This window comes from Stigmatopora argus, chromosome 6, assembly GCF_051989625.1.
Source record: "Stigmatopora argus isolate UIUO_Sarg chromosome 6, RoL_Sarg_1.0, whole genome shotgun sequence".
Lineage (NCBI taxonomy): Eukaryota > Metazoa > Chordata > Actinopteri > Syngnathiformes > Syngnathidae > Stigmatopora > Stigmatopora argus.
In genome coordinates, this window is record NC_135392.1 from 11,515,008 (window position 1) to 11,534,939 (window position 19,932).

Genomic DNA, 19,932 nt, shown 5'->3' on the forward strand with positions numbered 1-19,932 from the left:
GTCGTAGCGGAATTCGTGAATAACAAGTGATGCACCAGAGAAGTTTGTCTCGTTAGGGCTGCTAATTCCTGTATCTGTGTCGTGCAGCTGCGTGCCAGCTGTGTCGGAAGATCCAAACGCTAGCGACGTTTTTGTCATTTCAAGCACGGCGTCAGAAATTCACTGGAAGCTCTTAAGCATACACTGCAGAAGAGTCGGTTTTAGATGATTTGGCATTTGGAGTTGTGTTTGTAGATTTGTAGTTTATCACTAGTAGGCGTCCAATCCCTTTGAAGCGGGAGAGTAGCAGCGAATGAACGTTCCTTTTCTTTGACTTTCACCCTCACTCTTCAAATGGATTGGACATCTGTCACTGTCAGTCAAAGTTGAGGGATTTTTGACTGAATGGGGCGAGAATGGAACTTTCATCTCACCAAAGATTAATTAACTGAAATTTATTCAGGATTTAACAAGACTTTTCCCCTCTTGAAGCGTGTGATTTATAGTCCAGTGCAGATAATTCATGGCATTTTACAGCAAATCTTTGCCCTCAAAATTTTCTAGAATACAATGTGGAAACCTGTGGTTTCGTGAGGCCTGAATATGACCAAATGGTTTTCTTGTCAAATTTGTTGAATGCGATTTATAGTCAGATGTGACTTATTGGCCCGAAAATGACGTTATTTCAAACATGCCCGGGAAAGGATGTGGAAAAAAAAAATCTTCCAGTCCATGAATTTAAACAAGTGCTCGCCTTCCCCATATTATGCAAACGGGACACAAGTAATCTTTTTATGGCCCGTGTACGCTTCAGTTCATTGCGCTTGGCCTTAAACTATTGTATAGAGCGGGATGAATCAGCTGAGCAGAAAATACTAACTGTTTAGAAAGAATTCAGCGTGCAATATAAAAGGATAAAAAAGGAAGTTGAGCGTTACAATGAACCGCCGGCCTGCGCATCCCGGAGCGCGGCAGCAGTAAAACCGTGATTAACACTGTTGGCAGCGTTGACTTGTTTATGCTCAAGCGTGACTTGGACCACTCCCTGCTGTTTGTGTGCACTACGAGAGGAGGGGACGGCGTTCTAAGAACGTGACCTGACAAGACTGCGGGCTAAGAACTCGCTGCAGTCTTTTTGCCGGGAGAATGGGAAATGAACTGTTTCAAATCGAAGCAAAGCAGAGACAGACTCTCATAGTTTCGATCGGTAAATGATGACTTGGCAGAAAGCCTGTGTCAGCTGTATAAATAACATCATAGCCATGTAATAGGGTGGGCGGTGCTATATAGTGGAATAAGCATCTGTATGTGAATGCTTCAGAGTTTTGGCTTGATTAGGTTGACTAAATCACTAGAATTAAAAGTTTGCTTAAACGAATACCAGGCGAAACTATGTTTGGCCTCAAGTTATGCAAAATATCCTGAGAAATTGAATTTTTCCATTGATGAAAGCAAGATGGCCAGTCCCTGAGGCAACAAAGCGCGTCCATGCCACGATGCTCCCTCACCATGCTTTTGATGTTGGTGTACTGTACCATTTTTAGAGGCCTGTCAAGATGCCACTCTAGTCATAGTCACTGTTTTTCTTCTGGAAACTAACTTTGAAATCCGACTTTTCTGCTATTCATGAACCGAGTCTTGAAACTTCGTAGCCATATAGCATTGACCAATATCTATCCATCCTCAGAGCATTGTTTTTTATTTTTGTATCCATCCTGATTAAATGATTCAGGATGTATTGGTGCCTTTCTCACAATGTGCGCGTGGTTTGTATCAGATGTTTGTGTGTGTGCCTTCAAAATGTGTGTGTTTCCTGTCAAGTTTGTATGCATGGAAAATGTGGGTGGGTTCATTATAAGACTTTTCTAGCTCCATAGTCTGAGCGGCTGTTTTTTTTCCTCAACTCTTGACAATGTCAACTTGTTTTGCCGCACTAGGTTGAAGCAAACTCTTTTACTACCGCTCTATAGAGTAGAATGACAATGCGTCATGACCTGTGGCAATACTTGACATTACCTGGCGCCGTGACATTTTCCCAGCTTCCAATTATTTTTGGAGAAGATCTCCAGATTAATATCTGATTTCACGGACTCTCTCACGTTCACGTAACGTCTCGTCTCGTGGCCTCCTTAACTCTAAAAACATGGAATTTTTTTTCACCATCTTCTTCTAGCTGAGTAAAAAGGAAACATTGCCATGAGTTAATATTAATAGCCGGCCTGAAGCGTCGCTGCGGAGGATGATGCAAAGGAACCAAAAAGTGAAACAACCCAAGCGCGAGGAACCAGACGAGTAGCACGAGTTGATTTAAAGGCTGCAGCAAACCCTTTGGATGAAAAGCGGTGCAGTGAGCGGCATAGTCGGTGGACACTCGTGTTCCCGTCGGGCAGTCACAGTACATGTGGTTGGTTGTCACAATTTTTACTCTTTAATGAATGTCTTAGAATAGTCAGTCATATATTTAAGCGACCTTTAATGTTTTCTGGATGTCACTTGGGTTTTCTTAGAACTTGAAAGGTTTTAGTTCGCTTCATATCTAATGAATATATCACATGGGATTCTACAGTCAGGCAGTGTAGATCATTTTGTTACTGATTTTAGACAAAAGCACATTCTGTGTAAAACCAACTTGTGAGATAAACAGTACTGTTCTCCCTTACTCTGTTCCTGCTTCAAACAAAATGAAGCCTATTTAATACAAAGGATCAGCTTTGTTGTTATTGGAAGTATCAAGATAAATCTCTTCTTTACAATCACTCTACGCCATTTGGCTATAAATCCATCCCAGTGTACTGTCATGTGCAACATCACTTATTCCAGATCAGTTGGGTAAATTTGTCACAATAGTGAAAGATGTAGCAGGGGAACCATTAGTTTCATTTGCTCGTAAAACACTGTCCCAATCGCCTGCAGAAAATTCTGCTGCTTGCATAGCAACAGATCAAAATGGCATGCAATTTCCTGCTGTAATGTTATAAGGCATTGGTTTCCAAACTACAGTCTGTGGGTCAACTGCGGCCCGCTGCCCAGTTTTTATGGCCTCACATAAATTTGATAAAATATCATTGGCTATAGCTCGCACAAGAAGCTTAAATTCAGGCTAGGTTCTGTTTTATTTCTCAGTTTTAACACTAGATGAAGCTAATCACTTAAACAAGTTTCTCAATTAGCTCAGGGTTCAAAACCAGACAGAATTTCAGCATCTTAGAGCAATTGACAGTGAATCCATTTTAACTCGGAAGACTTGTATTTTTTCCCATCGTGCTCATGTTTACGGGTCCAATGCATAAACATCGCCAACCGTCCCAGTCATTCACAGTGACTGGCAGTTAATACTGTAAAAACCTGATCTTGAAAGTGGAAGGATTTTACCTCCTTGCATTTTTTATATTTTCTGAAAGAGGTCCACGGGGAAAAGTGTATTTACCCTCTGCTATGTTTGTTTGGCTTTTAGAAATAATGGCCTATTGTTTAGTCGCCATTTCCCAACTGCCCCTCCTGGTCTGGTGCAAGTAAGACCCCTGTGTAATTACTATAATCGTTCCATTTAAACTATTGGCTTTGTTTCAGCCGTCTATTGACCCCCAGAGTCCAATTCTCCCTGACCGCCCCTCTCCCGCCTTTGCCCTCCTTCCTTCACCGGCAGGAGTGAGAAGTGGAGCTAATGAGAGGCGGTCAATAACGAAAACCTAAAACGCTTCATTTTGGATCCTACTTTGAAATTGTAATGCGTTCAATGAAATGTTTTGAAACCGGTCTTTATTGACTTTTGGCCACTTGCAATTAAATGTTCGGCTTTGCAGGGCTAACTTTTTTCATTCTCGGGAGGTTTTGTGCACTGGCCGAACTGGCATCTTAGTTTAATAGAAAATTAATTGTATTGGCGATTAGACTTCATTAGACATGATGACATTTGAGGAAGAAATTCAAATAATCTGTTTTGAGCGGGCACACCTTTTGTCCTATGTTTTTTTACCCATTAGCAATGCTGAAATTGAATCCATCGGACATTTGCTAGTGCTGTACAACTGGAAGATAGCGATCAATGAGGGTGTTTGCTGAGTAACGAGCGCGCCTAAAGAAAACACAGTCAAATGAGGAGAGGTTTTTTGTTGTCGGTTTTGTTTATGATGCTTTTCATCATCAAACTACAAACTCAGATGGGTTTTAGCTCTTTGTTTTCCATGTTTTAGCTGACCGTCCTTCAATATTTGTGTTTGGGGAATGGAAGTTACAAAAACATCTCATACAAATTCAACAATGAGTGCAATTTAGCTATTCAGCCGCCGTAACTTAAAACGGACGGCGCCCGTTAGACGAGAGAATCACTAAGTGTAAAACACAAACGTCCTTTGTTGCTCATCAGGAAAATTGGGCTCAAATTGGAAACAATCTCGTTTTAAACCAAAGTGTCGGCCGGAGGCAACGCGGCCCACGTTATTTGCAGTTAATTTATGAGATGATTTGTTTCCTGAAAACAGTGAAATTACATAAATGACAAAACCGATGAAACACGATGGATGCGAGCGAACACAATGTGTGACTGGAGCTAATTGACCCAAGTTTATACGTGCACTTCAATTTGCTACCAAAGTGTGGTACTGAAATTGAAAATAAATGCAACCATGGAAGATTTTCTGTCTTATTCTGGGTTTAATGGATTTTGGATTTTAGAAATGATTCATGCGCTAAGACAAGTGAACATCCAGATTAAGTCCATATTTGGGACATTTTTACATACACAGTTCTCCTTTTTATTATTTGATTGAAATATGCATTGAGGCGCACAAAGGTACATGATACAATTTTATAACAGTTTGCTCTCTCAAGCTATCTGTATTATTTTACTCAATTTTCTTCAAATACTAAAAAGTATACTGTCATTCCCAAAATACTCAATATGGCAGCAAATGACCTCCCACTTAAATGGATTGGACATCTTGCACGGTCAATGGCAGCCAACAGTTTAAGAAAATGGACATAGCCAAATGCAGTATGTCATGAGTTTTCTCCCCCCAAAAAACACTATTCCTTTTACCAAAAAGATTTTGAATAATGAATTTGCAGTGGAGCTGCTACGGTTGAGCGAGTGCTTGGGAGAAACGGACTGAGCCAGATAATTTATCCTTAAAAAAATCAATTATAAACACTGTGAGATTGGAGGCCAGGGGACTGCTTACGCACAGCACTTTTTCAAGGCGGGTTGAAGATAAGAACCTTAATGTGCGCCAGTGGTGGATTCGCTAGTTTTGCTCCAAGTTAGCGCCGACGGGATTTGCCTGTGGGAAAAGAAGGAAGTGGGAAAAGAGGGTGGGATTGACAGACGGAGATGGCGGGCGCCGCTACGCTCGTGGAATGCAAAGTGGACGTTTTCGGCTGTTTGTGTTTAAGGTTAGCACAACGCATCATGTTATGATTCAGAAAGGAAATAAGAGTGTTTAAGGGTTAAATTGGTGTTCGTTCAGTCAAAGGTATCGTGGTTATTTTTGACCTTTGACCTCAAAATTTTCCACAAATGCGTCAAAAGGACATGGTTTATAAATGCCATCTGAACCTGAAAATGAAGTCGAATTTTTAGAATACTTTTTACTGTACTGTACTACTTTACTAGACTGTACTGAATTTTTACTGTACTCATCCCAGCCGACTTACAAGTGAAAGGCAGACAACACCCTTGACCGGTCGCCAGTCAGCTGTAGGACACACATAGAGACAGACGACCATTCGCACTCAAAATTGAGCCACGAGACCGAAGTCGGGCAAATGAACATCTACCGGTGGCTGCAACAATATTGAAATTGTAAGGAATACCTTTAAATCAAATTGTTTAGTAAGTTTACAACTGACAGAAATGGCTATCTCTATAAAAAGCACACAGTAGTGCTTTATTAAATGTATCCAAATCCAATCAGTCATCTCCTCGCCATTCAGGATCGTATTAATGTTTTTCCTATTTTCATCCGATAGGTTCTTTGTTTTAATGGCCAACGTAATTTAATTCTTCCCTGTTAGTTTATTAACGTTTTCAAATTCATTAAAGAAAAATGAGTGGAAAACATGATGAATGGCGCTGGCATTTAAAGTTGCTCCCGATAATTACAGTGGCTGATTGATGGCCGCAAGAGCGACTGCGCGGTACAGTTTGGCGGCGGGATGCATTATTAACGACACTGGCGACGGCGGGTCAAAGAGTTTTTCTTTCGGAGAAGATGGGAAAGACGCGTGCGCTGTCATCTTAGGCGCCGCGTGGTGTCTGGGGAAAGTCACAGCGGAGAAAAAATGGAGTGGGAATACCGGATGTCCCGCTGAGACACCAGGTTTTCGTCTTAACAACCATTGTCTTGATTTTCTCTCTTCTCCTTCGAGGCTTTCCTCCATTTGAACGTGTGCTTGCACTCTCCTTTCACCTCAGGTTTTTTCCTCTTTCAAGGGGAAATACAAGGAAATTCTCAAGGAACTTGGTCGCGTTCTCGAACCGTGATCGAACGATCGCTGGCAGCCCTTCCAGTCAAAGTTTTCTTGGGTGGGAAATGATTATCAGTGATTCAACGCCGAATCATATGAAGGTGACTTTAAGAGTAGGACAAAACAATACATTTCTAGCATATGACAATTACCTAATGTGATTTTTTTTAGTGCCAAATTAATCCTTTTTCAGGAAACTCGGGATTAACAAACCATTTGTACCATCTGCAAGATCTCACTATAAAATTGCCTTTGTTATTGCTTTTTCTCCATCTAAAGAGCCCTGGAGTTGCCATTTAAAAGCTGCTGGGAGTTCTACTTCATTGCTAGTTTGCCAATAAACATCTGACATCTGCCAGCTAGAGGCTAAACCTCCCTGTGTTTCTCTACAACAAAATCTGAAAATATGCTAACAGAAAATGTCTTCAAATTCATTTCTATGACTTTGTATGACACATATTGAATGAATAGGAATCAAACAAGCACATTTAATAATCACAACTTTACCCACTATGTGGTGTAAGTAAATTCCAGTGAAAGAATTGAGGAATAAAATCTAGAGTTGGCATTTTTCCTTTTCAAAAAGGACCATTATAGTTATAGCTAGCCACAATGCCATTGCCACCACCACCTGACGCATCACTAAACAAAATTATTAGGTATCTGTATCTCCTAGTTCAATTGGTTGGATGGCGTGTTTTTGAATGAGCGCAAAAGTTCACAAAGACACTCAACCACAGAACAAAAGTATTTTCCACACCTCCTCGTCAAACTTCCTTTATTTGAATTATATGTTCATATCAAATTCATGATCAAAGATTCATCAATGCGTACACTGTGAAAGTTGACAGCAAGCCATTCCTAGTGTGTCCAGTGCCTCAAAATACAAATGCGTTCGAAATAAATGCGGACCCGGCGTCCAAGTAAACACTCCGAGGTGCTGCAAATTATGTTTTCATTTGCTGACCTGCGAAGTTTTTTTCTTCCCAAGGCTAAAAAAATATATATGCCGTTTCCTTGGGTGGCAATTTACGAGCTAAGCAAGCCAGCATGGCCTCTCTCTCTGCAGATCTGCTCTGTAGCTTTCAGTGTACCACTACTATATTGACTCTTGCCACGGGCTGATAAAGGAAGAAAATATTTTTGCCAGCGACGTAACATTTTTCCATCATGTTTTTGTAAGGTCAAGAATAACGGTACCATTTCCAAGTCAAATCTGTTCACTTTGTATTGATTATTTTTTTTAAATAAATTTTAAGTTTATATGGGGGGGGGGGGGGGGGGGGGCTGGTTGTCATCAAACCTGCAGTAACTTGTTGCGTGATATTATTATTGAAATATTCTGAATGCACCAATGAAAAAAATATATACATTTTAAGTATTTACTGTTTTATACTTTTGGAGGCTTTTACCCAGTAGGTTACCATTAAAATATAGGAAGACACAGATAGCCAACAGATGCTGCAGTGGTTCTTCTGCCTGACTTTGGTGCAGGCAGTCTGGGTTCGATTCCCACTTGGTGGCAGTGTGAGTGGTTGTCTGTCTCTCTGTGTGCCCTATGACTGACTGGCGACCAGTCTGGGGTATAGTCTGCCTTTCGCCTGAAAACAGTCAGGTTAGACTCCAGGAACCCCTGCAAACCTTTTGAGGATGGGCGGTATGGAAATTCAATGAATAAAAAAAAGATACAGCTATAGTTGGAATCTTATTTTCTAGCTAGCCATTTACTTCCTAGCTCTTAGCTTTCAGACTGATATATGGATATATAGATTTGTGTGTGTGTGTATGTTTTACTGCTAATCCAATTTGATTGTGGGTTGGGGGGGCTCGATCGCTGTCAGCCCCCCAATCAATTTGGATTGGAGATCTATCGCCATCAAAGGCAGCCAAAGACTTAATATTTTCGATCTTCCATTCCAATCCGCTGAAAACCGATCTGAGACATCCCTAGTTAAAAATCAGGCACATTTTCATTACCAGAGAGTAAGCATGGCTTTAACTACCAACTGAAGTAGTTTTGTTGTATTTTATTTCCCCCTATTTTTCGTGATGAAACAAGACCTTGCACCTTTAGAAGCAGCACGGAGAGCTTTTGTAAACAGCTATTACTATGCGCCATCACAGTCTGGACCTGCACCGCAATCACTGCCTTTTTATGATTACTGATTACAGTGCTCGGGTTGAAGAGCATCCGCGAGCCCATTAGTGTCATATGATGAAATGTTCGATAACAGAAAGGCATCATTTTCTTACGCTGAACGAGACCTTAATGAAGCAACTGCCTAATGAGGCAGTGAGGCACAAGCATTGGTAGCAAGCATGCATGTCTGTTGGCAGCTTTTGTTCCCAACATTTTTTTCCCCGCAGTATAATTGGTCGTACTTCTGTGTTAGCCTCATGCTTTTGGTTTATCTGTATTCCATCTGGAATGCGAGGGTTGATACTGTGAAATCCCATTTTATGTACATAGGCTATAAGTAGTAAATGAAAGTACCTTTGACAAAAGATTCGAAAGGAACAGGATGCGACAAGTTGGAATCTAAAATGGAATGAATGTTTTGTTGTTTCATGATCAAATGTCGTGAGGGATTATTATCATTCAAAGAAGACTAGACTTTCCGTTAAAGTCAGTCCCGTTTTGAAGTCTTTTTTGTACATAATCTTTTTGAAGCCGAATAATGAGCGTAGTTGTATTGGTAGAAGTCCAGCTTCAGGAGTTTTCCATTTTCCTTTGCTGTAACCTATACAAACCATCACACTTGTGTTCAGGTTGAGGCTTTTTGAGGGGAATAACCAAGTAAAATGAGCCTCACAAGCCTAAAAAACAACACATTCTTTTGCCTTATTTACCGACTGTTTGAAGGGAAGTTCCACCGATCCGCAGTGTAATCCCAAGTGAAGCAGTTTAACGCCAAAAAGTGTTAGCAAAACATTCTACGTGCTAGGGTTTTCACACAGTGAACTATCACTTCAATTTGATGTTAGCAGCCAATTACATCTTAAGAGCACTGTGAGACCTAGAAATTGGAGAATAAAAAAAAAAAGAGAAAAACAATCCTCTTTTAAGTAGCGGTTTGTGACATTGCATTTAGAAAATGAATCGCGGCTTATAAGAGTTGCTGAACTGCCATTGCTGCTTGTTGCAGAAGATCTTTATTTACCAAATATCTATTTCTAAGCCTGTGTTTATACTTTATAATGTCTAATTTCCAGATAGTGATATCACATTTCTACCCACTGTCTATGCAGATTTCATTTTCTATTTTTGCTCGCTTCTTCTGTGTGAATTGCTGTGTAGGGCAATATCCCCCTTTCCAAAACTGGAGCGTATTACAATTGACAGTTAATTACCTGTCGTAAAGATGGTAAACGATGCTCAAACAGCTATTTTTTGTGTTTATTTTAGGGTGTTTTCTCTATACTTATGTTGGATCTCTTTACAAAAATATGCTGTAACAACGTTAGGGTGCAAACCATTAAGTGAAGCTTTCTGAAGTGAGACGTTACTCATGTGTGCTTTGCATTGTACGATGGCTGGGAAATGCCAGATTCCATTCCAGTGCCTGAGGCAATTTGGACTTCCTTGATGAAAGCGGACGTCCCAACCTTCCGAACGCGTTACCCAACACCATGTTGTCATAATTATCTAGCACCACAAAGTGTAGAATGATGTAAAGGTGATCCATCCCATTCACAGCCAAAGTGTCCATCAATAGCACCCCGCTCGATACACTTGAGGGAGGAAATATGAGTCCCCTCAGGTCTCCAAAGAACCCATAATAGACAATTAAACGGCTCATCCGGCGTTGGCCAAACAAGGCTGTTAAAGCAAGGCGAGTGCTTGGAGGATGTCTAATTAACATGCCATCTGGAATGGTGCCAAAATTCCGTTGGATGTTTGATCGACGATGAGTGGCGAATGATGGATTTTGAAGAAAAAAAAATAATGACAATTTACAGTTTGCTCTTCATCGTGTTGTTTTTGAAATTTTAATTATGTTGCCAAAGTCTACGAGAGCAGCCATTTATCTGTCGTGGGATAAAACACAAAGCCTTGAGGGTCCTTATGAACAAACGATTGGCAATAAAAGCTTTAAATGAGCTTTGAAACGCTTATTCTGGGAATGGATCAAAACCCACTCAGATTTTTAAGAATTGGGTAAAACTGATTGGCCTTGTGTTCTGGGCTGGTTATATTACATACAGTTGTTTGTATGTGCATGTTCACGATAACTCAAGAAGGAATAAAGGGATTACCAGTCATTTGATTTGAAATTAGATTAATTCTGAAGTAGGTTTTTAACTATAAATATGCAAGGTCAGAGAATTTTGTGATAACTTAAGAGCAGAATGGCCTCTTTAACTCAAAACCAAGTAGGTAGGTGGTGAGGAAAGAAAGGGTCAAAGGTCACAGCGGTCAGAAATATGGCAATGCTTTGAACGCTCATCTTTCAGTGCTATTGACGGTGCCATAAGGCCAAATCTTTTTGACTGGGATGGGCGAGTGAAAGTTTGGCTTGGACGTCTAACAACATCCCAAGCAGTCAATGAGCCAAAAAATACATAATGTATAAATCATAATCTCCCAATGGAGATGTAGAATTACGAGTTGTGTTTTTGGCAATTTTCTCCTTTTCCGCCCCTCATTTGGGCTAATACGACACTGCTGCAAATAAGATGAACTATGGGGCCATTATGAGAGCCTATTTACAATTTAATACCCTCCCAAGGTTAGATTTACATGCCACCAACTCCACGCAAACCCGTATTTGAGCCCATATTTCGGGGATTATTTATGGCCAGGAATTTAGTCATGTTATACATATGTAAATGGAGATAGAACAACTTTCTTTAACACGTGTACTATCATTTCCAGCGACACTTAAGCCGATGATGAGGCGCAAATCTAAAAGCCATTACGCCTCCCTTCCACTTCCGTTATGACCACGGACTAATAATTTCGTAGGGGCCGAGAATAAACCGCCTTTTCTCTATGGCGCCCTCCCGATATGATCTAGGAGCGCGCCGGTGCGAGAACCCGCCGCTTTTTATGGCGTCCCATTGTGTCGGCCTGCCAGACCGTGCGATAAGCGAGACGGCGTTAATGTTCATTAGCTTGACGAGCGGGACGAGAGTAAATTCGCGCTCATTTCTGAAAATGGACGGCGCCTTTTGCGTTCACTTTTGTTCGTTCTTTTACAAGAGATTGAGAGCGATGAGGCTGATTTTACTTTGAAAGAGGGACGAGTGAGTGGATCAAGGCAAAGCAAAACCGTCCCATCACTTATTGCCTGTCTAAGTGGGGTATCATCTTTTTAATGTGGCGATATGTATATAATCAAAGAACATAAAAGTCATGCCTTCATATATTTCCCTTCAAAGATTGCTTTTTCCGACCTCAAAATGACCTCCCTCAATGTAAAACAGTCCGATTCAGTTTGAACTCAAGTTCAACATGCGTGCTTTTGCTTAAACGGAATCTGCGATACACCAAACGCGTATTTGCATGTGTCCATTCTCAGTTACTTCACAATAAAGAAGCCGCTCAGCCCTTGATCTCTTGGGCAAGATAAAAGAAAGAAGCGTATCGGCACTTATTTTCTCTTCTGCTTGAGAGATTCTTGCGCTTTCGTCCCCTCTCTTGTTTGCTTGTCCGTCAGGATCCCGCCTTTGATATTCATGGAGCCCCCCATTGAGATGCAGAAGAGCATATTTGGTCCGGGCTCATTTTCATCTCCTGTTTTCTTAATTCGGTTTTCTGCTAGACGTCGACCGATATGAGGTTTTTGAAGGCCATTTGCTGAAGTCTAAAGCAGTTTTTTAAGCTCTTGTGAGGCTGATATGCTAGCACGTTTATTATGAAAGACAATTGACATTATATAAATCTATTAATTACAAAAAAAAACTTGTATTACCACGCAATGTATGCTCCCTTTTATAATCACACATATACTTACATTTATTTTAATTCCTAATTCCTTGGAGTTAACTTTGAATAACAATGGAGCATGTGTTGAGCAGTATATTATTATACTCAAGTATGACTTAAAAATATGGTATATTAAATCATAATAAAGCAAGCATTAAAAAACAACAGTTTTAAAATAATTTTCCTACTGGAGAAAGAAACCAATTATTATTATTTGGGTTATCAAACATCTGCTGCCAACACTCCCGATTATTTGTGCATCACTAATTTCATTAACATTAATTGGGAGTAAACCATTTGAAATGGATTGGACTTGTAGCGCCGTCAATGGCAGCCAGTAAGTTACAGTCCATTTTATAGTAGTTAAACCTAGCACACTTCTGTCCCACACAATTCTAGTTTTTATGTTATTTATTTATTCTTAAACTGTACTGCTACTGTTTGAGTTGCACGGGTTCATTTTGGAGCAACAATAACTACATTTTCAAGAATTTCGCTGCCTTATTAAATATTTCCCCGTACGGTACGATTTTCTTTCATGTTCAGCTGCTTAGACACAGATAATAGGAATCTGAGTGTCTTTATAGGCTGAACACATTTTAATGTGCCACTTGGGAGTTTAGGGTGGTTGTGTTGTGGCTGTTTTTATTGTGTTGTTTATTCAGGAAAAAAGCAGCTGGACAGAGCAGGGTTTGGAAAGGACAGAGAAAAAGGAAGGTTGTGATACAAAAAAATCATTCATTGCATATTCTCTCTAATACAAGTAGCATTGTTCATTCGTCTCTCTGAGTCAAAATAATTTGAATGTCTATTTTTGGCAGGCAATGAGTTCGATTTGTATCATTTTGGGGTACTTATGGATCCCTTCCTGTTGATTTGGGGTCACTTCCGATACATTTTGTTTTTTTTGGCGTCACTTCATGTACATTTTGGAAGATTTTCCTGTTGTTTTTAAATCATTTTAGCTCTCATGTTATTCTTCAGTTCTTCCAGATTAATTTGTGTCAATTAATAGAGACTTCATTTACATTTTGTGTGACTTCCCGTTGAGTTTAGCAGCATTTCTGGTTACTGTAGATCTCGAATCCAACATTTTCTTGGTCTTGGGGCACTTTCTATTGATTTTTTGGTCACTCCCATTACATTTGGCTCCATTCCTGTTAATTTAGGGACAATTCAAGTTTTTTTTCAAGGTGAAAAATACAACCACCAAAGGAGAAACGCTGAAGCAGTATATAGAATATAAGACTTATTTTTTAATATACATAGTATTGATTGATGATTAGCATTGTAAGGATTGTTAATGCTCATGTCTCAGCACTAGTTGCATACTGAATAATCCCTGCCTCAAGTGGGGTTCGTTTGCTTATTTTAGTGGGAGGCTAATAGACGGCTGCTTTGTTGGTATGTTTAACGGCCAGTATGAGTGAGTGTCTGCGTTGAGGAGCTTGGGAATGGCCTCGCCTTGCCTCGCCTCGCCTCGCCTGCAGCGAGAACATTTGCTATTCACCCTCTGAGGTTTGTGTCAGCAAACTCTCGGAGGTCAGCATATGAATAGCAGCCCACTCCCCACTAGAACATTCAAACACATTGAACAAATACATCATCATTCGTATTCTTTCAATCCACAGTTCACTTTTTGCATGCATATATGCATGTTAAATCCACTTAGACATTTTTTAAAGTACTCGAAAAAATAATGATTCAGCTCAATTCCTACATTAGAATTGTTTATTGTGACAATGATAGGTGTAAAACTCAAGGCCCAGGGGCCAGATTTTTGTATTGGTACACAAAACTAAGACCAGGAAATAGGACAAAGCTACTCTTGGCTTCAATGGGATTATGGTGACCGAAGAGGAAAATATTTTCTTCATTTACATGAAAATGACACGGATACTTTTTCATAATTACGTCTACAACCTATGCATAGCGCTGGGAATGTATTAACTCCAGATGGTGTGTGTGTGTGTGTGTGTATTCCTCTCGTCATCTCTGTTTGTTCTCAGCCCCGTTTCCCACAGGGATGCTCGCCGAGCGAGCTCCCCATTTGCAAAGTTGCTAATGACGTGTCCCCGTCTCTCGCTCACTTCGTTCATCAAAAAAGGCACACACAAAAACGTGCTTGCGTGCGGTTTCGGTTTGTTTTTTTGATACATGACAGACTTCCACTAGTGATGATGTCATCAATCTGATGACAATAGCAGAATAGGCAACAGAATATGTTTCCAGGCTGCTCTTTGATACGAGCGAGCGTTTGCTGACACAAATTTGAGAACATACTTCCCCAATTTTGGTGTGTTCCAATTCCCCTGGTGCCGCATGTGTCTGTCTCTAATCCACTGATAAATGCATCACTGTGTGTGTTTTTATCTGAGTGAAAGGTGTGTGTGTGTGATGCAATTTCTTCTTTCTTCATGTTCAACAGCGCCTCAGACATTTTGAGGTCAGCAACTCAACAGTTTTCAACATATTGATATAACAACCCCAAAAACTAAATTGCTTCTTGTTGGTTTTCCACAAATGATCCTTTATCTGAGGGGTGTCCAAACTTTTTTCCCCCGTGGGCCGCTTTAAGAAAGATCAAAGGATGGAATATTTTCTACATTCAGATTTAGATTTAAAAAAAAATGTATTAAATTCAAGTGTTACCTCAGTTTGGTAAATACATGATTCAATTTAGTCACTATTGTGACAATGTATCCTAATAAACCATGCATTCAAATGCACACTATTTTTATTAGATAATAATAATAAATAATGTATTTAATACAGATACAAACTTTGCAGAAAAGTCTAGCAACAGCAAAAAGTTTGAAAAATAAAATCATAGCATTCATCAAATTTGTTTATTGTTTACTTTGTAAAACAAAATACTGATTTATACACTGATTTTATACACATTCATACACAATTTTTCACCGCATTGGTTTCAACATGTCAAGTTTGGAACTCTGACCTAATGGGGAGCCACTGTTTATGTTTTTGAGTGCCATTTAGTGGTAAAACCGAGAAGTGCAACTAACTGTAGAATCAATTTTACCTTCTTGTGCAGGCCATATTCAAAAGATTTTTTTACAATAACTGCAAGCAAATAAAAACTGAGCAGCGGCACCACTGTTGGCCCCCCGGGCCGTAGTTTGGACCACCCTTGGATGGCGATTTGCACAGAATGAGAATAGCTAAGTGTCAAATCTAATGGTCACCCAACACTGTAGGCGTACTTTCTATAGCGTGCCATATTTTATCCTATCTTATTAAGCCCCACACAAATCAGAGAGTGACCTTTTTATTCCTCCATAGTCGTTCAATCACTGCCGGTATGTTCAAAATCTATTCTTCCGCAACCTTGGCTCAGTCCGTCAACAATCAGACTGCCAGACCCTCGTTCAAATCATCTCACGCAAAGTGATCAGTCAACGCACGCCTGTCACGGACTCTATCGCAATGGCCGCCGTTCAAAGAACGCCCCCGCTGCGTTAATATTTGCTCGGCTGCTCTGCAACGCGGGGACCAATTTTCTGAACAGGTATCGTGTTTGACTGATTCGCTGTCAGTAATTAAACCACTGTAGGTTCAACTTTAAAACCGTTAAGGTGCTCCGTTTTGAATAATGAATGAGGCTTATGAATAATGAATAGGAAAGTTTGCGCGCACTCGAGCTAGTCGTCAAGGGAAGGGCTTCTTTTTCAGTCAGAAGAGACAGTAAATGCCTCTGCAAAAGGCCGTAAGGTGGAAAATGTACTGTAGTGTAGAAATGGGTCTGTGTGGTGGCGAACTTCATCATCCGTACATCTTTTATCTGCCTATTTCTGCAAATGTCAATGAAAGAGACAGTGGGTCGCCCTGTCTGTCAGTGGCACATTTGTCCGTGATGATCACCTGAAGGTGTGAAGCCACCGAGCGTTCACAGATTGAACTTCATTTAAAGTGCAGACAGTGGACAAGATGAGAGAGAAGCACTCCACAGAAAATGAACACATCATAGGATTTTAGAGGAGCCTGCTTCAAAATAAGAAGTACATGCTGAACTTTGAGATACTCCCTCTTAAGGCTGCATTCACGCTCAGGTTTAAATGGCCAATTCGCTTTTTGGGTCCTCTATCCATTTATCCTCACTGCCTGAAACCAAGAAATTGCCAGAGACGAGAAGTCACTGGGAGTAAGAATTGAACATGATTTTTGGGAGGTGAGAACCAGACTAGACAAGATTTAGGGCATCTTTTGGTCTGGAACAAACTGACAAATTTGGGGCATTTTTGCTTTTTGAGCAAGTCTGTTTGGTCAAACAATCTTTTGGCAGCTTTTGATTAAAATTTGTCAATTAGCAATACATTTTTGGGAAATTACAATCATCCAAATTTCTATTGCTGATTTCAGAGAAACCTTTCTGACGCACCTTGTACAATTGGGAACTTTTGCTAAATCTGATATTAAATTAAAAAAAATACATCGATTATAATGAGAATAGAAACAAGTACAGTGGTACCTCGTCATACGACCGTTCGTCATACGGAATGCTCGTCTTACGGGGGAAATTTCGATCGAATAATTCGCCCGTGATGCGGTCAAAATTTCATGATGCGACCAAGCCAGGTTGCCATGGCATTTTTTTTGGCATATCTTTCGTGTATAACAATATTTACGAGCACCGGATGAGCTATTCAGACCAGGAAACGCACAACGCGCATGCGCGGGGAAAAGAGGGCTTTCTGGGTAATGAAGTATACTCGTGCTCGCAAAAGCATCCCCCGTAGCAACTCTATCATAGGCGCCGTTCGAGGGGGTGCGAACACAGATGCTACAAGCTAAAAGGGAGCCGCTAGCCAGCGCCCCCGAAGCTCCCATGAGCAGCGGTGCGATAACTGATAAGACTGCTGCTCGTTGGCAAGTGGTCGTGCGTTCTCCGATTGTGAGGACATTTGTGTGCATCATTTTCGGAATATTTTGAAGGGAATAGTACGACAGCAAACAGCCCATCGATAGCGAACGTGAGGGTGGAGTGTTTGTTCTGTTTACGAGTGCGTCGTGTGGAAAACAAACCGAAGCCCCCCGCCCCTTTTGTGCGTCTCTCTCTCCCCTCGGCGAAATCCGCCCAATTTTAGTTAGATTAAACACTTTATTTCTATTAAACCACTCGTTATTTATTACTTTTTCAATATATGGCGAATTATAAGAAATAAAACATTTTTTTCAATCCAATATCCTGTTTTTGGTGTTTTTTTCAGAGAGTTGGAACGAATTAATTTGTTTCCCATTCATTTCAATGGGAAACTTTACCTCGAGTTACGAGAATCTTGTCATACGAGCTCAGTCCCGGAACGGATTAAGCTCGTATCTCGAGGTACCACTGTATTCCTCAGACACATTTGTTATAATTTACCACAAAATTTTACAAAACAAAAGAATTCACGTGGTTTTTTCAAACAATTATTTGTCAACTTTTGCAGACATGTATCTTGTCAGTAAGAAAATAGCGACATTAGCATCCAAACTGCCCTCTCATTTCTCATATATTTGCACGTTCTAAAAATAATTGTGCTAATATATAATGTCTTCTGCATTTATTTTACCATAAAATGTGCCATCTCCTAGTAACCCTGCATTAAGATGGCGAATTTAATTCAAATTACCGCTGCGCCCAAATAAACAAAAGCCAATGAAACATAACCTCCTTGATGGAGTCGGTGATTAGCTCAGGTAATTAAAGACTTGCCGATGTTTTAATTAAAGCTAAAAAAAGCAGCTCTCTCATCTTACATACCAACATTTGGGAATATAAATTTAAGACTCGTTATAAGGTACAATTGCATAATTGATCGGCAATCCGTCTGTTTTCGTGCGCTCCGTCAATGCAGGTAATTGTTTGTCCACTTCCTGAAAGAGCAGACACTTGGGTATTTTCATGCAAATACGCACTTAACGTCTGTACCGATGAAGACACGAATGAGTAAACGGAGCGAGTGTGCTCATTCTGCTCAAATATGCTTGAGTCGGGTGCCTGGCAGGAGGTTTGTTTATCTCGGTGTGCCAAGATTGGGCCGTCGGGGAAGTGTGTGTCGACGGTGTCAGCTGATTTTTTTTTCTTTCTGGTGTCTATCATCCATGCTTGTGGCATCTGCTCTAAGGTGATTATGAGTGGAATAATGATACGATTGAGGTTTAGATATCATTACAACGGAGGTGTCTGGGTCAGTGTGAGAAGTGTTTCACAACCGTTTTTGAGCGGCACACTTTTTGCATTGAAAAAATCTTAAGGCGCGCCATTATCTGAAAGTAGATTTTGTTGTTGTTCGCGTTATTTTTAAGTTTCAACCGAAATTCGGGTCGAGGTCGTAACCTGAGAACTGGCTGTATTACTAACATCTTAATATTGCACGAAAAGCAGTTGATCAAACAAAATTTGATGCCCTTGAAAGCAAACAACTTCCATAAAAATCGACTTACATCTCGTAATGTCACGACTGTTTTTCTCTCCGTATGACTTCAATCTACTAACAATACGCAAAAAGCAGTTTTTTGCTAACACAGACTTTAAGTCGACAGATATTGAAGCCCGGGAATCCAAACAACGATACATGAAAATAACAACAACAACATGAATTCAATATAATACATTTTCGATTTAGCCGCCTCGTGGTGTAGAGGTTCACTCGCTTTACTTCGGTGCGGGCAGGCGTGGGCTCAATTCCTGCTGGTGGTGGTATGATTGGGGGTGTGGATGGTCGTTTATCTCTCTGTGTGCCCTACGGCTAACTGGCGACCAGTCTAGGGTGTAGTCTGCCTTTCACCCGACCCAGCAATGCCTGCAACCCTTTCTACGATCCGCGGTATGGAAGATGAATGAATACATTTATGATTTAAGTCAACATAGGAAGTCATGTTGATCATATTTCCATTTTAATCTTGTAGAGATTTTTCTCTCGGAATATTACTATATATGGAAATGCATGTTGTGTTTTAGTCGATTTAAGAGAATATACATAATATTTATGTTGTACTTTAGTACATCTAGAAATATTTAGATTGATTTTAGGGAGTATTTCAGTAGATTTATGTCATTTTTAGGTACTATTTAATTACTTGTAGGATTTATAATTAGAACGCTGCCTTTTCTGATCGGATCGGTATTTCACTGCGGGAAGCTGGTGGAACTGCCTCCCGTCGTCGCCCCTCTTTTTTGATTGACGACGGGAAAAATTCTATTACAGCTTGTCACATGTCTCTGGGGAGGACTCCCGAGTTGGGGAAAAGGGGTGAAAAAAAATGTCAGAAGATAAATATAGAACAAGGGGTGTTTTGATAAAGAGCGAGGCGAGGGAGACAGATGATGAAAAGGTAATGGTTCAAAATATCAGCTTGGCAATGAATCACTGTCATAACAAGGTGGAGTCGAGGAGCTGCGGGAGCGTTTGAACCGACTCGCTGACAACGCGTCTGTCATTCATATGTAGAACTTCAATGATTCCTGCACATACAGTGTACTCAACCTTTGTAAGATGCTCTTTGATTAGGTTGGAAAATCAGAAATCCTCAAAAAGGAGGTCTGTGTAGTGCTA

At 40.4% G+C, this 19,932-nt stretch overlaps 1 protein-coding gene across 2 annotated transcripts in view; it reads left to right on the plus strand.

Annotated features, from left to right (window-relative positions):
• The window catches only part of asic1b (acid-sensing (proton-gated) ion channel 1b), a 108,996-nt gene that overhangs the window by 12,976 nt on the left and 76,088 nt on the right, over positions 1–19,932 (plus strand). The window lies entirely within an intron of this gene.